This window comes from Canis aureus, chromosome 7, assembly GCF_053574225.1.
Source record: "Canis aureus isolate CA01 chromosome 7, VMU_Caureus_v.1.0, whole genome shotgun sequence".
Taxonomy (NCBI): Eukaryota; Metazoa; Chordata; class Mammalia; order Carnivora; family Canidae; genus Canis; species Canis aureus.
In genome coordinates this window covers 61,592,806-61,609,886 of record NC_135617.1, presented here as the reverse complement: position 1 = coordinate 61,609,886, position 17,081 = coordinate 61,592,806, and the positions used below count along the sequence as shown (strand labels likewise).

General features: G+C 42.9%; 1 protein-coding gene across 23 annotated transcripts in view; it reads right to left on the bottom strand.

The window, feature by feature from the left end:
• TRERF1 (transcriptional regulating factor 1) overlaps nucleotides 1–17,081 on the bottom strand; it is a 207,938-nt gene that overhangs the window by 166,573 nt on the left and 24,284 nt on the right. The window contains exon 1 of one of the 23 annotated variants that reach the window (XM_077904000.1): nucleotides 16,250–16,471. The exons of the other annotated variants lie outside the window; for them this stretch is intronic. The gene's annotated coding sequence lies outside the window, so the exon portion shown is untranslated. Of the gene's footprint in view, nucleotides 1–16,249; nucleotides 16,472–17,081 lie in introns of those variants that run through there. 23 annotated transcript variants of the gene reach the window in all.

Genomic DNA, 17,081 nt, shown 5'->3' with positions numbered 1-17,081 from the left:
TCCCTTTGCCCCTCTCTCTGTGTCTCTCAAGAATAAATAAAATCTTTTAAATCAATCAATCTGCATTCTTAGTATGTCGAGATTTTATAACCTATGATGAGACATACCTCTGAGTTTGCCTTCTCTGTGTTGCTACCAGGTGGTTCCCAAAGCCACTCTAAAATTATGTCCTTCACTACTGCTCATTTTTCCAAATTTGCCATGTATGAATGTCTTCCATTTCTTTAGATCCCTTTTCTTGCACCAATCTCCCATTTTTCTGTAATACTGTACAGTTTTTATAACCACTGCTTGCCTGCCCCGTTTGCCAAAAGGAGCCCGCTGCTAAAAGATTTTCAGAAGAGATTTTGGTATGCTTACCCACCAATTTTTCTTGATTATTGCTATTATGATTGTCATGCATGCTTTAGGAAGTATTTCACTGGGATTTTAACTACTGGGGCATGAGATTGAGGCAGAAACCTTGGGATAACTTACTTTTCGGTACTTCAAACTTCTGATCAGAAACAGCCATGTCGGATTTTGTAATTTTCTTTGAATAGAAATTGTGTCATTTGCAAACAGTGATATTTTTATCTCTTCCTTCCCTATACCAATCCCTCTAGTTTCTTTTTGTTCCTATATTGTTATGACAAGCATCTGTTAAACTATGTTAAATAAAAGTAGCGATAAGGGACATTCTGGTTTAGTTCCTGTTTTTCAGGGCATGCTTCTAGCATCTCTCCACTTGGTATCTGCCTGGAAGACTTGGTACATGATTATATACAAGCAGGTTCCTTATCATATCTAGGAGTAAATCCCCCAACAATTCTATTTTTAGTTTTATGATGCTTTATAATGCATCTATAATTATGTATTTTTCTGCATCTACTAAGACCTAATTCACTCATTCACTGAATATTTGTTGAGCATTGATTATATTCCAGGCATTGTGGTAAATATTGGATGTTCTGATTTTTATGGCTTATTTCTATTAATAGTAGTCTCTCTGTGTTAAACCATGCATATATTCCTGGGATGAGCCCTACTTGGTAATTTTTCAAGACTCATTTTCGAAGAACCTAAGTGGCTATAAAATTTATCTGGAAAGGGGTACCTGGGTGGTACAGTCAGTTGAGTGTCCGACTCCTGGTTTTGGCTCAGGTCGTGATGTCAGAGTCACAGGATCTGGCCCTGCATCAGATGCCATGCTGAGCTTGGGACGGTCTCTCCCTCCCACATACTCTCTCTCTCTCTCTCTCTCTCTCTCAAATAAATATATAAATCTTTTTAAAAATTCATCTGTAGGGACGCCTGAGTGGCTCAGTGGTTGAGCGTCTGCCTTTGGCTCAGGGTATGATCCCAGAGTTCTGGGATCAAGTCCCGCATCAGGCTCTCCACAGGGAGCCTGCTACTCCCTCTGCTTATGTCTCTGCCTCTCTATGTGTGTCTCTCATGAATAAATATCTTTTTAAAATAATAAAAAATAAGAAAATTCATCTGGAAAAATTAATAGGCAAGGATATTGAGTTATCAACCTCCAAGAAGCAGTTCCAATGTCACCTGTTCCAAGAAGTAGGGGTCCCAGCTCCTTCCTCGGGGGACGAAGGCCTCCTCTCCCACCATTACCACATTCACTGCAGGGACTGTAATACAATCAGATGTCCACCTAACCGCCCCACTTCAGAGTTCCATCACTGCCCTGAGGACAGAAACATGGGTGTATCACTGGTGCTAAGCACCATGACTAGTGGATGAGAGTTGCTCAATAAATATTTCCCGGAGTAGTTAGGTCATTCATCTATTTGTTTATTTCACTGATGATTTTTTGCAGCTGTATTTTTAAATGAAACTGATGTGTAAAATCCTTCTTGGGATCAACAGGACACGGACAAGCCGGCCCAATTCCACACGCACACAGAGAAGCTGTTGTCTGTTGTGTGGGCCTCCTGTCAAAGGAGATCCTGGAGATCTCCAGCTAGAGGGTGGGCTTAGGTGAGCCAAGATGAGGTTATGAACAAGTCTCTACAAAAGGGCAAAGCACTGTGACAGGGGGAGCCCAAACAGTGACCCTCCACAACACAGGCATTAGGACATCTGTGAAAAGCTTACCAAAGCCCCAGCTGGCGGGATGAGGCAAGATTCTGACACCTGGGAGTAGGACTAGTCATGTTAATTATTGATTATCAACACACATCCAGGTACCAGAGACCTTACCCAACCATCTTTCCAACCACCCTGTGGCGTATACACAATAGCTCCGGTCACACACATAAAGAAACCGAGGCCAGGTGGGTTATGCAATCTACCAGAGTCATGCAGCCAGTAAATGGATGAGTTGGGATTTAGGCTGTCTTCCCAATCACACCTTGCCATCTCCAGCAAAGGGCGAGCGCAGGGTCTCGGTCCCAGCACAGGACCCAGATATATCAGGCATGTGAGCAGAACAGGAACCAACACAGAAGCCTCTTAGAAGAACTGAGACTCAGAAAAGGAAACGGAACACAGGAACAAGGCAGGAGGCCCTGCCATGTTGGAGCCAGAACCGTGTCTGAGCCCAGAATCCTGGCCGGAAGGGATCTGAGTCTCCGCTTCCTCAGACCAGACGTGACTCTAAGAGCTAAGGGCAGGGCTGAGCTGCAGGAAATAACCCGTGGGGCTGTCCTCTCCTGAGATGATGCAGGCTGGGTCTGGGTGGGCATGCTCCTTTCAGCTCCAGAGGCTGCAAAGGGAACCAGTATCAAGCCAAGCAGGCCCTCCACTGCCACAGGCAAGTGTTTAGAATGGGAGCTCATGGAACACAGAGAATCCGACTGAATAAACACCTGAAAATCATGGCCTTTGGTTTCTTTATTTGTCAAGTGAACTGGGCTGGACCAGATGTCTTCTGCAGGTACTGTGGGTTCTGTTCCTCATTTGGGGATTTCTCACCTCAGCAGCAGCATTTAAATCAGGGGTCTTATGATCTACACATAGGCTTCAGGACACTTGAAGCCCATAGAAGCCAAAGAATTGAGGGTTTCAGTGGGCATGAATGAGGGTGGGCATATTTTTGGAGAAGTCTAGAGCTTCCATCACATTCCCAAAGAGGTTCACAGGCCACCACAAAGGTTCAGAACAACTGATCCAAATGTACCTAAAAAGTCAGCTGAACCAGTAGAGGCTAGACAGTAGTGCTGAGTTAAGGCATCCAGCTCACCAACCAAGTGTGGCTAAAGAAATTCTGTATCTTTCACAGTCTAAGACCACCTGGAAAATGTGGTCACTAATGAAGCCAGAGAAAGTTTTTTGGGGAGGCAGGGTATCCTAACTTCACTACTTCAAAGGAGAGCAGTATGAATTTTATCACAATAGTTAGAAGCATCATCTTTAGACACTTGACAGGTTCACTGAATACCACTCACTTGGGAGATTTAGTGTCCAAAGGTCAGAGAGGAACAGGTGCCATTTCCTCTCCTTTTTTGCTCCTGGGCCATCCGCTCCACCTGGAGCTGGTTAGAAATGTAGGATCTGGGGGCTGCACTCCCCACCTGCTGGATCAGAATCTGCATTTAATGAAGGCCTCAGACCCCTGGTGATTCGTGTGCAACTTAAAGCTTCAGAAGCAATGCCGTACTTGTGTTGACAGAAACTCACGGGAGAAAAAAAATAAAGGATAGAAGAAAAGTGAAAACAGAATGAACGCATAAGAATGTGAGCAAATGGGCAGCCCTGGTGGCTCAGCAGTTTGGCGCAGCCTTCAGTCCAGGACATGATCCTGGAGACCCAGGATCGAGTCCCACGTCGGGCTCCTTGCATGGAGCCTGCTTCTCCCTCTGCCTGTGTCTCTGCCTCTCTCTCTCTCTCTCTGTGTTTCTCATGAATAAATAAATAAAATCTTAAAAAAAAAAAAGAACGTGAGCAAATGTCCAGGAAGAGAACAAAAGCCAAAAGTTAGCTCTTAGAAAAACTAATGAGGGGTGGCCTGCTGGCTCCATTGGTAGAGCAAGTGACTCTTGATCTTGGGGTTGTGAGTTTGAGCCTCATGTTGGGTGTAGAGATTACTGAAAAATAGAATCTTAAAAAAAAAAGAATTGAAATTCTTTTTTTTTTTTTTTAAGATTTTATTCATTTATTCATGAGAGACACAAAGAGAGAGGCAGAGATACAGACAGAGTGAGAAGCAGGCTCCCTGCAAGGATCCCAGGACTCCAGGATCACGCCCTGGGCTGAAGGCAGACGCTTAACCGCTGAGTCACCCAGGCATCCCAAGAACTGAAGTTCTAAACCATGGGCACAAGTAATTTCAAAATGAATTGGAAAAGTCAGAAAAGAAATACAACCCAATAAATGAGACACTGATACACTCCTTAAGGATTTCAGGCAATCTTAAGCTAATAAACGAAAAGGGTAAGATGATGCCAAAAAATGTATAAGATATCCAAGTTAAAGCAAAAGGAAAGACAAGTAGACAGATCAGGAACCAATAATGGGTCACAAAAAGGCAGAAACAACCAAGGAAAAAGCGCCTGTGCTCAATGGCTTCGTTGGAAAATCTTTCCGCAATGTGTAAACATTTTTTAACATTCAAGTAAACAGCTAAAGCATTCATACTTTCCTTTTGACAAATTAAAGCATGCAACTTAAAGCTGACTTAAAGTCCTTTCAAAGAGGACTCCAGTCCTCAGCGCGCACCTGACAGGAGCCGGGTGCACATGCCTCGGGCCTGTTTTATTTATTTATTTATTTATTTATTTATTTATTTATTTATTTATTTACTTACTTACTTATTTATTTATTTAAGATTTTATTTGGGGAATCCCTGGGTGGCTCAGTGGTTTAGCACCTGCCTTTGGTCCAGGGTGTGATCCTGGAGTACCAGGATCGAGTCCCGCGTTGGGCTCCCTGCATGGAGCCTGCTTCTCCCTCTGCCTCTCTCTCTCTCTCTGTGTCTCTCAAGAATAAATAAATAAAATATTTTTTAAAAAATAAATAATAAATATATATAAATATATATAAATATATATTTATATAATAATTTATATTATTTAGCATAAATAATATAATATTGTATAAATAATATAAATAATAAATATAGTTTATATTATTTATATAATAAATATATATATATACATATATATATATCAACCTGCAACTTGCTCTTGGCACTCAATATTACATTTCTGAGGTCTACTCTTATCACAAGATTGATTATCAACCTCATCTATTCCAAATAACCACTCCTGTGGTGTTTTTCCAACTTTCTGGACTGAGTTCCACAGTACGAAATCTACTTTACATTGTGACTCAGTTCACAGTTGGTGAACATGCAAAATTGAAACAACAGTCTCACCAAATATTGGCTGTCACTGTGTACAAGGCTCTCCTGATTCTCCCTAGTTTCGAGCTGCCTCACAACCCACTACGTTGATTTACTGGCCTCCCTCGGGGTCTGAACAGCCCAAGTTTTATTAAGCTGTCGCTAAATACATAAATACTTATTTATCCATCTTACTTATGGACGTTCACCTTGCTGTCTCCAGTCTCCCACTACTACAATATTCCATGAACACTGCACATGTATGTGAATGTCTCTCTGGAGCAGATGCCTAGGAATGAAGCCATTGGGTCCTGAGTTGAGTGTAGGCATTTATAATTTAGATAAACACTGCAGGGGATCCCTGGGTGGCGCAGCGGTTTGGCGCCCGCCTTTGGCCCAGGGAGCAATTCTGGAGACCCGGGATCGAATCCCACGTCAGGCTCCCAGTGCATGGAGCCTGCTTCTCCCTCTGCCTATGTCTCTGCCTCTCTCTCTCTCTCTCTGTGACTATCATAAATAAATAAAAAAATTAAAAAAAAACTTTTAGATAAACACTGCAAATTGCCTTCCAAAGCCATTGTATCCATTTGCTCCCACCAAGGATGTACTAACGTACCTTTCCTTTCACACCCTCACAAACTCAATATATTCTCAAACGCTCTCATCTTTCCCAATCTGATAGACTGAAAATGTCATTTTACCGTAGTTCTGATCTGCATGTTTTATTGGAAAAATTTGTGCATCTATTAAGAGTCACTTACTCTTCTTTTCCTATAAATTTCTGTTCCTGTCCTTGCCCATTCAATTAAGTCGGCAATCCTTCTTTATTTCTAAGAGCTCTTCGTATATTAAGAAAATTAGCTCTTTTTATCATATATCTTGCAAATATTGTTCTCTCAGAGAACTATCACCTACCCTTTTTTTTTTTTTTTTGAGATTCATTTTATTTGAGAGAGAGAGAGAGCACATGTGAGGGGAGGGGCAGAGGGAGAGAATCTTCAAGCAGACTTCCTGCTGAGGGTGGAGACAAATAAGGGGGCTCAGTCCCACAACCCATGAAGAAATCATGACCTGACCTGAAACCAGGAGGCAGATGCTCAACTGACTGGGCCACTCAGGGGCCCCACCTAACTTCTGACTTTTATGATGGTCTCCTCATTCTAAAATTCTCATTTTCCTGTTGTCAGCTTTATCAATTTTACATGTCGTCTGGGATTCATGTAAAACTTAAGGAAGGTCTCTCTACTCCAAGTCTGTAGAAAGATTATTTTAGTGCTTTTATACTTTCGTTCTTTATTTAAATCTTTCACCTATCTTTGACAGACTTATCTTGATCTAAGGCAAAACGTAGGGATCCTACTTTCTGCACCTCCCCCTGCCATAGACGGTTATCTAGTCGTGAAGATATTATCATTCCCCTCTAAACCTGAAGTGCTGCCTTTATCACAAATCACACCCCTATTTATCTTGGGGCTTTCTACTCTGTCCCATCATCTGTTCAGTTTAGTTAGTACCAGGTTATCTTAATTATTGCAGCTTTGAAAATGTCTAATATCTGTTACAGCTAGATCCTTCTCTTTTTCCTTGTCATATTTTCATGCAGGTTAATTTTTTATGAAATTAGAATCAGATTTTATACTACCAAAATAATCCTACTGGTAATTTTTATTGTGATCACCTTTTAAATATATAGAAGTAATTTTTTTTAACACTAACTCTTTCTAGCCAGGATTATGTTACCTGTCTGTGTATTTTATGTCCCTGTATAGCACTGAAATTACATATAGATATAATTTTTGAAGCTTATAACAAGATAGCTTATCTCTTTTGTTGCTTACATAAATGGAATATTTGCTTCCATATTTTCTGGTTGAGACATTGTTTATATGGGATAGCTACTGATTTTTGTGCATAAACTATGCACTCAACTACCTTAACAAATTCTGTTTCTTAGTCTTACCCACTTCTCGTAGTTTTTATACCTCATATTTCTCTCTCCTATCTAATTATATCAGCTTATCCTTGCAAAACAAGGTTATATAATTATGATGTTTAATCATGATTTTATTGGGAATGCATCTACTACCCACCATGTCAATGCTAAGCAAAATTTGGCTACCAGCTTGACAAAGATATATTTTCTCGTGATCAGGAGATATTTAATTATTCCTACATTATGAGTTTTTATTAGAAAGAGATGCTTAATTTTTCATAAACCTTTTCAGCATCTTAGACCCTTGAATACTGTGAATTTTATTAATAGAAATCCTAAAATTAACCTATCCTTGCATTCCTGTTCTGAAACCCACAGGCCTATGCAGTTCTTTCAGTGAGCTGCTTAGATTGTTTGCTAATTGGTATTTGAATTTTGCACTGATAATTCAAAACTGAGATCCCTTGGTAGTTGCGTGTCAATATATTGTTCTTTCGCCACATTTCATTACACAAGGTTCACAAGAAGAATGTAAGCATTCCTTCTCTCATTGCTGTAGAACTTAAATGGTATTAGAATCACCTTCACCTTCAATATTTGAAAAACTTCACCTGTGAAACCCATCTGGTCTATGACTATTTTAAGGAACAGCTCTTTGATAACTTTCTCAATTTCTTCTATGGTAAGTGAGCTGTTTAAATTTTATTCTGTTCTGGTTTCAGTTTGGAGTGAGTGTGTGTGTGTGTATGTGTGTTAAGAATACATACGCTCATATTCCATAAACTATTTCTAAACACAGAAAAAGGTCCTACCAGCATCCCTGTAAGAAGGAAATATAGCCTCCACCCCAAACCTTATCAGGACAACACCCAAGTGACCTGGTTCCTATTACTTGCACCTGTCCTCCTCGCCCCTTCTTAGCACACCATCATTCCTCACTGCCAGACTCATGCGAAAAAAGACAGGTTTGCAATAAACCAGAAACATGACAGCACTCATTCTCTACCTCCAGTACCATCAGGGAAGGACTGTAGACAAGGGGCCCAATTCTTACCTCCCCTCAGTGGAGTCCCTTCCAATCCCTTCTAGGCTTCTTTTCAGAGCCTTCACCAATCCCTACCCCATCTGTGAAGGCAGCAGCCCAGCTTACCCACCCATACTAAATCCTCAGCCTCCTGATGGACAGCATCAAGGAACCCACAGGTATTCATTCATCAGGCACCTGCCAGATGTCTGGGACACCTGGCATACAAGGATCCTGCACTCTAATAAAAGTATGTTATCTGAGTCAGGGGTTAAGGCCAGCCCCACAAGTAACAACAAAGCCTCCATAAGCAGCCCCAAAATAACCAAGTCCAAAATAGTGCAGCAGAGCAAACCAAGAGTGCAGAGAACAGAGAAATCACTAGACTACCAGGAAGGCTATGGAAAGACACTTCAAAAAGGGGCCCAAAGCCAGGCTCAAGGAGGATCAGCCCAGTGCACCTGATGGTATATGATGAGAGGCTGCCTGGCTAGGGAAAGGGGCAGATGTGTAGGCCCCTTGGTGGGGCCCATGGTGTAGGAACCCCAGCAAGAGGTTTGGTTATGTCACTGCAGGCGATGGAGGTACCACGGGCTCCTGTGCAGGGGAGTAACAGGAAGAAAGTGGTGTTTGGGTCATCCCTCCCACATTCTGTGATGCCAGACTTGCATTCAAAGAAATGACTAGCTGTGCCAAGAACTTGGTGAGCTGAGGGGGGTAGGGGCACAGGAGGTGTAAACCACAACCCTGTGCTGATGCCACAAGTGACAATGGACACAGACACACAAATCCAGGTTCTAATTAAAGACACCAGGCTAATCATACTGAGGTGCTAGGGTTTAAAGAGTTTATTACACTACACAATAAAAACCACATTGCCACAAATCTCTAATCTCGAGGGGCGTCTGTGCAAGCCCAGTGCCTCCCAAATGTTAAAGTACACCCAGACCACTGAGAACCTGGTTAAAAATGCAGACCCTGACTCTGTAAGTGTGGTTTCTCCATTTAAATCTAAGGAGCTCCCCAGGGATCCTAGACACCACTGATCCAGGGACCATGCCTTGAGGAGCAAGGGAATAGGTGAAACTGAGGCTCTAGTGGGTTCCCAGGCAGCAAGTCATGGGCATTAACCACAGGTGGAGAGAAAGCTGAGAGTCACCTGGGGTCTACGGCAGAGCACCCAAACAAACTAATTCATTTTCTTTTTGAAAAATTCATCTTAAAAAAAAAGTAAACAAGAAAAAGAAAAATTCACCATGAGGGTTCAGTGCCAGGCAAGGCTTCCTCAAAGCCATTAGTAAATGGAAACTACCCCCCATTTCACAACTACCACCTAATTACTCTCCCTGTAACCTTCCACAGCAGCCCTAAGCCAGCTCTTTCAAGTGCTGATGCCACTAATCAAGTCATAAAGCCTTAAAGCTCATATTATTAGCCTTGATAACAGAGAGTAAAACAAACTGTGACAATTGCCTTTCCTCCCAGCTGAGGCCAACAGTCAGGCTAACGGACTACATTTGCATTACATCCCAGGTCAAGGAAAAACCATCTAACCAGTGAGAATCTCCTATTCCAGATGGGTCATGTAAGAGAAATTTATCAGCTCTCTTACAATCCTCTGAGAAGATTCTGGAAACAGATCACAATCCACCACGATTTTAGCGATTTCTTTACTGTCCCCATCTCCTTGGGTAATTTGGAAGCCTGGAAGAAGGTACTGCTACACCCCAACACTCCCGTTGCATCCCCTCCCCTGAGGTCACCTACTTAGGCACCAAGTGACCCACTTCAAAGCAATCCCATCACAAACTCCAGAGCTCCTTGACACAGCTCAATTCTTAAATCAGATGGCCTGGGTTTCAAGATGCATGGCTGTATCACTTGGAGATGAGGTAACTGGTCGATCAACAGAGCAACAATAACAGAAACTGTTCAAGGTAGACCTGGACCCTACCTCCATCTGACCCACAAAATACACACACACACACACACACACACACACACACACACCAGTTCAATGAACCAGACATTTAAAGTATATAGAATCCCCTACTCAGCACTATGGGGATTCAGAAAACAAAAAGCTCTGAACTTGAGTTGGTCAAAGAGGAGATATAGTTCTCCATGGTCATGTAGCAACTGTACTTTAAGTTCCCCGATGGCTGGCACCTACCAAGCTGGAGAGTTTCCTATACTTGTGGCCTAAAGTCTACAGAAGATGGTTAATGACAGCTCCGTGAAGACTACCCATTGACTCTAGAAGAAAATAAGCCTGAGGACTTGTTCTGCTCTGCTGTAGTACTCTCGACAGGAGTTGAGTTGATTAAGCAATACGTGAGCAAGAAGCATTAATATCCTCCAATGGCCATTAGCAAGTGACTCACCAAAGATTACAGAGTTTTAAAGCTGGAAGCAGAACCTGGGTCCCTCAATTTCCAGATCAAAGTTCTTTCAACTAAATCCCACTCTTCTCACCTCTGCTTTGAAATTCTCCCACGAAATCAGAATTTGAAGTTCACCGCTTCTTTGCTTATTATTCCCCCCAACCTCAACCAACCTTTAGACCCCTTTTCTCTTGGGGAAGCAACGTAATTTAACCTATCTGAAAGCTGGTCCCATTCTGCCCTCCATGGGATGGGTAGAGGGCAAAGCAAAGTCATATCCCCTCTTCAGGACTTAGTTTTTTTCTCTTCTGTAAAATGAGGAGGTTAGTGGAGATGACTTCTAGTATCTTTTCCAGCTTTAAATAAAATCAGTGGAAGCTTCACTTTGCAGTCAGGAGGGAACAGGGGCTTTCCCCAAGCCATAGTCCCTGCGTCATCCTATTTTGTGCAGGGAGGATGGGCTGGTATAGCCAACTGACAAGAAGCTGCAGTTCACAGGGCACCCAGGTGGCTCTGCAGTTGAGCGTCTACCTTTGACTCAGGTCATGATCCCAGGGTCCTGGGATCGAGTCCCACATCGGGCTCACTGCAGGGAGCCTGCTTCTCCCTCTGCCTAGGTCTCTGCCTTTCCCTGTGTCTCTCATGAATAAATACATAAATCTTTAAAAGAAGAAGAAGCTGCAGTTCACAAAAAAATCTGTCCATCAGTCCCCTCCCACGGTCCACACAGAGCTTCTCCAGGCCACATTAGAGGAGGAATGGCCTGCTGCCAGTTATCTTCACAAACTTGCCAGGAAGAATTCTTAAAGTTTTTGTTGCATTGCAGTATTATTTTCTTTTTAATGACTTTTTTAAATTATAAAGTTGACGTGTGCTTGTTACACAAAACCAGAAAACATTTTACGTTTCCTAACTTTCTAAAATCATAAAATAAATGTACATTCATTACAGAAAACTTGTTAAAAGAAAATCCCACCTGTAAACAAGTCTATACCTATGTTAATTAACTAAGTCACATTCCAATTAAAAATCAAAGAAACTCAAGAGTTAGAACTGGCCTTAGAGAGGTACAGGTTGCATTCTGGGCTACACCATATAATGTTGGAGGAATAATCAGGGATCCATAGTAATTACCCAATCCAATCCCCATATCTCCACTGTCCCCGTCAGGTGCCATCCAGTCTCTGCTCAAATACTTCCCACTTTCCAGCTTTTTTTCCAAGCTTTGGGAAAGCTCCATCAATGCTTCTTCCTGCAGTAGTCATTACATGCGCAGGCTTATAAAAGGCCACAAGTTTGGGCACCCGGGTGGCTCAGCGGTTTAGCGCCGCCTTCAGCCCAGGGTGTGGTCCTGGAGAACTGGTATCAAGTTGGGCTCCCTGCATGGAGCCTGCTTCTCCCTCTGCCTGTGTCTCTGCCTCTTTAAATAAATAAATAAATAAATAAATCTTTAAAAAAAAAGACAATAAGAAAATAAGAAAATAAAATAACTCTTAAAAAAAAAAAAGGCTGGAAGTTTAGTTCAATTCCAGACTCTGCCTCTTATATACTACAGGACTCTAGGAAAGTCTGAACTTTAGTTTGTCATCTTTAAGATGAGAATGGTAATATCTGCTTGAAAAAGTTATCCTGAGGGGTGCCTGGGTAGCTCAGTGGGTTAAGCATCTGCCTTCGGCTCCAGTCACGACCCCAGGACCCTGGGATGGAGCCCCATGTGGCACTCCCTGTTCAGCAGAGAGTCTGCTTCTCCCTCTCCCTCTGCCCCTCTCCCTGTTTGTGCTCTCACTCTCTCTTAAATAAATAAAATCTTTATTTTGAAAAGTTGTCCAGAGACTTAAGTGAGAAAATGTACATAAAGCACTTAGCAAAGTGCCTAGTACAGTGTGAGTGCTCAATAAACAGGAAGGACTATTATTAAATTGTAGATTGTAACAAAGGTTTTCAAACTTTCTCTACTTACCCATAAAGAAATCACGCTTTCTATCATGACTCAGTATATAAAGTATCTATATATCATACAAATATATTTTTTTTAAATTTTTTTTAATTTTTTATTTATTTATGATAGTCACAGAGAGAAAGAGAGAGAGAGGCAGAGACATAGGCAGAGGGAGAAGCAGGCTCCATGCACCGGGAGCCCGACGTGGGATTCGATCCCGGGTCTCCAGGATCGCGCCCTGGGCCAAAGGCAGGCGCTAAACCGCTGCGCCACCCAGGGATCCCTCATACAAATATATAAAACTGTACAAATATTTTTAAGAAACAACACTGACCCATACACATCCGATCCACTGAAAATTTGTCTTCCTGTTCTAATCTTTCCTTTCTATTCTATTTCATCTTTGTGAATTGCTAGTCTTCATCACTGAATCAATAGGACAACCCACTAATGGACTGCAGATGGCAGTTTGAAAAATCCCGACTTCTACTAAGACCAAATATCTCCTTCTGAGCTTCCACCACTATCTAGCTTTACTTTCTGGAACCACACAGAACAACTCTGCTCCACCTGTTCACCTTTCGGGCACCTGAAGTACTTACTCCCTATTCTCTTCACTGTTCACTGTAGTGGTCTGGCTTCCCCATCCCCCTTTATCCACATCGCCTCCTCTGGACTCCTTCTTTCCTCTGCAAGCTTTCCCCTTTAATCCCTCCTGCCCAGGAGGGACATGCTCAGTTAGTAGGCGCCCTATGCCCCTGGTGGCTTCTATGTCACCTCAGGTCAGGCAGCCTGATGGGAGCATCCTTGCAAACCTTCCCACCAGATGAGCTATTCATCCCCAAAGGAACACATCTTGGGTTTCTCCCTGCGCATCCCCAAGTCCTCCCTGGTACTTTCATACAAAATGGGGCTCCCTCGACCTCCTCCTCTCTCCCGGCACAGATGAGATGAAGATGCCTCAAGGCCCATCAATGAGAAAAGCGAAAGTGAGGAAGAGTTTCAATATGCATATGTGAGCCTGAATCTACAATCAGAAAGTGCTCCCTTCTTACTCATCTCTGAACTAGCTCTGCCAGCTAAACCTGGAACCGAACCGACAAGGCCTCATCACCCAGCCACATCTGTCCCTTCATTGTGAAGGGGGCCCTGCGACAAGGAATCTCACAGCTGGCTGCAAACACAGAGCTGAGATCCGCCAGCACCACTTGCGCAGGCAGGAAACGGCAGATATCACATATAGCCACAGTTTCCCATATCCTATCTGCATTTGTGGTCATCAAAAAAAGGCAATCATGGTAATAAAAATAAATGCACCCGTGTCGACTACTCCGATAGGTAATGTTTTGTAATTTGGGTTTAAAAAAATTTTTTTTAAGTTTCCAAAGCAATAACCCAAAAAAAGGCTCCTATGCTTTCAAACAGTAAGCTCCCCACCTCCTCACTGCACTTCAGTGAGTGATTGGCAAACACATTAAAGAGAGCTTCCCCTCTCTCCAAGAAACCTTCGGGAAACTCCACCACCCCTCCATCTATTATTTTATCAGATACATCTGCATCCCAAAACAACGTATTTTAAAGTTTTGTTGACTTATAAAATTTATTCAAAAGGTATTATGCTGTAGGGGCTGTTCAGGGTCTCCTTTTAATTCCAACCTCAGATTACTAAGATTCACTCCTATCACGTTGATGCTGCATACTTATGTCACTACTGCAGAAGGACCATCATGTGACTACAGACTCATTCTCCAGCTGATGAGCTTTTAAGTTTCCAGTTTTTTGCTCATATCAACAGAGCTCCTAGGAACATTCTTTTTTTTAGTATTATTTAATTATTTAAATTCAATTAATTAACATGCAGTGCATTATTAGTTTCAGAGGCAGAAGTCAGTGATTCACCAATCTTGTATAGCACCCAATGCTCATCTCATCACATGCCCTCTTTAATCCCCATCACCCAGTTACCCCATCCTCCCACCCCGCTCCCCTCCAGCAACCCTCAGTTTGTTTCCTATGATTGAGAGTCTCTTCTGGTGGGTCTCCTGTTCTGATTTCCAAGGAACACTCTAGATACACATCTCCCCATGCCCCTGTGAATGAGTTTCTCATGATTCTGTATACCTGGGAGTAGATATGCCCAGGCACATAGTATGCACACACAACTGTACAAGACAATACCAAACTATTTTTCCAAAAATGGTTGCCTCAGTTCATGCTCCTACCAGCAGTGCATCAGGTCACTGGGCTCTATATTCTCCCCGATGCGTGCTTACTACTACACAGCTGCTTCCTGTTTGATGATCCAATGGGGGTAAAATGGAATCTCATTGTGAGTTGTATTCCCTGATTACTAATGAAATTAAGCTTCTTGTAAAAAGAGAGAAAAGATCCCTTTCCAACCTAAAGCCCTGTACTTTTCTTTCACTGCTCTTAATACAGTCTATAATTAAACATTTGTAGGATTATTTGATTAAAGCCCATCGCCATGCCTGCTTTCCTCACCACTGCATGCTGTACAACAAAGTCGGGCCTCTGTGTATGTGTCGGATGAATGAATGAATGCATGAATAGCTGAGTAAATGAGACGATCCAGTTATTCGTCAGGCTCAACTTGATTTTATTAAAACCCGGGGCTCGGGCAGCCCCGGTGGCCCAGCAGTTTGGCACCGCCTTCGGCCTGGGGTGTGATCCTGAAGACCCGGGATCGAGTCCCACGTCGGGCTCTCTGCATGGAGCCTGCTTCTCTCTCTCTCCCTCTGCCTGTGTCTCTGCCTCTCTGTCATGAATAAATAAATAAAATCTTAAAAAAAAAAAAAAAAAACAAGCCCTGGGCTCATGAGTCTGGGTCTGACCTCCCCAGCTGAGTTATCAAGCAGGTGGGGGTAGCAGTGATGAGATGGTAGGGAAGAGAGGGGAAGTCCAGTCTCAGTCCAGGGTAATTCCTGGAGCCTCCTCAATTAATGGTAACAGTAAAATAACAACTACTGCTGTGAATCGCAGACCTAACCTGGGCCACTTGCTTCACACCAAACAATAATAGGGATCATTTTACACAGCTGCTTACAAACCAAGAACTGTGTTACATGCTTACTGCGGGCTCATCTGATCCTCACTATCTCTAGGGAATGGATATTACTATTTCTTCTAAAGATTTATTTATTTTAGAGAGAGCCCATGGGCGGTGGGAGGGGGAGAGGGAGAGAGAGAGAATCACAAGTAATCTCTCCACTGGGCCAGGAGTCTGATGTGGGGTTTGATCTCCCAAACCTGAGATCCTGACCTGAGCCAAAACCAAGAATCAGATCCTCAACCGACTGAGCCACCCAGGCGCCCCGCTATTGAATGGATATTATAGCCCCATTTTATACCGAAGAAAACAGAGGCTCAGAGAGGCTAAGAAGTGCCCAGCCACAGGACGTAAGTGGCAAAGTCTAAAGTCAGAAGCAAATCAAGGTCAGTCTGGCCCCAGAACCCATGCCCTTTCCACACACCTGCCACCAACCCTGCCCCTTGTACTTTTTATCTTCTCTGCAGGGGATTGCTTTTCCTCCCCACCTGCCCCCACAAAACTCTACATATTCCAACCAAGCACAGCTCACAAATGCTTTCCCTGCAGTGGGGAGAGCAGTGCTTGAGTAAAAGATCATCCCACTCTTTGTCATTTAAATGTTTACCCTGACAACACACTTACCTGTCTGGTCCCTGGCTAAGAGGTGCTGAGTGTCACCTAGCAGGGTGGCATGAGGACATCAGCCACATCCCACACTCCCACGGTTCCCCCAAGTCACCACTTCTCACCAGTGGAGGTTCTGCAGAAACCAGATGCTTTTCAACTTTGAAAGGGTTTTTACTGCAACTGGACATGCCTTAACTCAGCGAGAAATACTATGTAGCCACTACAATTATACAATCCAGGCCAATGCATAGAAATATGCATGTGAAATTATGTTCAGTGAAAAAAAAAAACCCAGCAATTCAAAAATAGTATCTACTCGCCAAATTAAGTACACACAGTACCCTCAGACAGAGAAGGTAATATAAATAGAACTGCCTGTTCACTAGGACCTTTCTTCAGTAAAGTTACTTAGGTTTCCTTGGCCCCCCAAAAGCTACTTGTCAACTATTTATAACAGGTGTGGTTTCAAAGCAATGCTACTAACAGTAGCAAAGAATTATCCCCAGCAAAAATGAAAGCTCCCCGAGGGTCATGATCATGTCTGTTTTGTTCATGGTGCTAACTTTAATAAAGAGGTGGAAGGGGTCAGACCAGGGGTCCATGCTGGCCTGCTGCCAAATCCCACCACCTGGTTTCGTAAATAAAGTTTGATTGGAACACATCCATGCATCCAATTACATGTTGTCTATGGCTGCTTTTATGCTACAGCAGCAGGACTGAGTTCTTAGTACGGAGGATAGAGATATGGCCCCCAAAGCTAAATATATTTATTCTCTGGCCTTCTATGGAAAGTTTGCCTAGACTGGTGTCTGCACATCGTTAGGATTCAATAATACTTACTGAATTA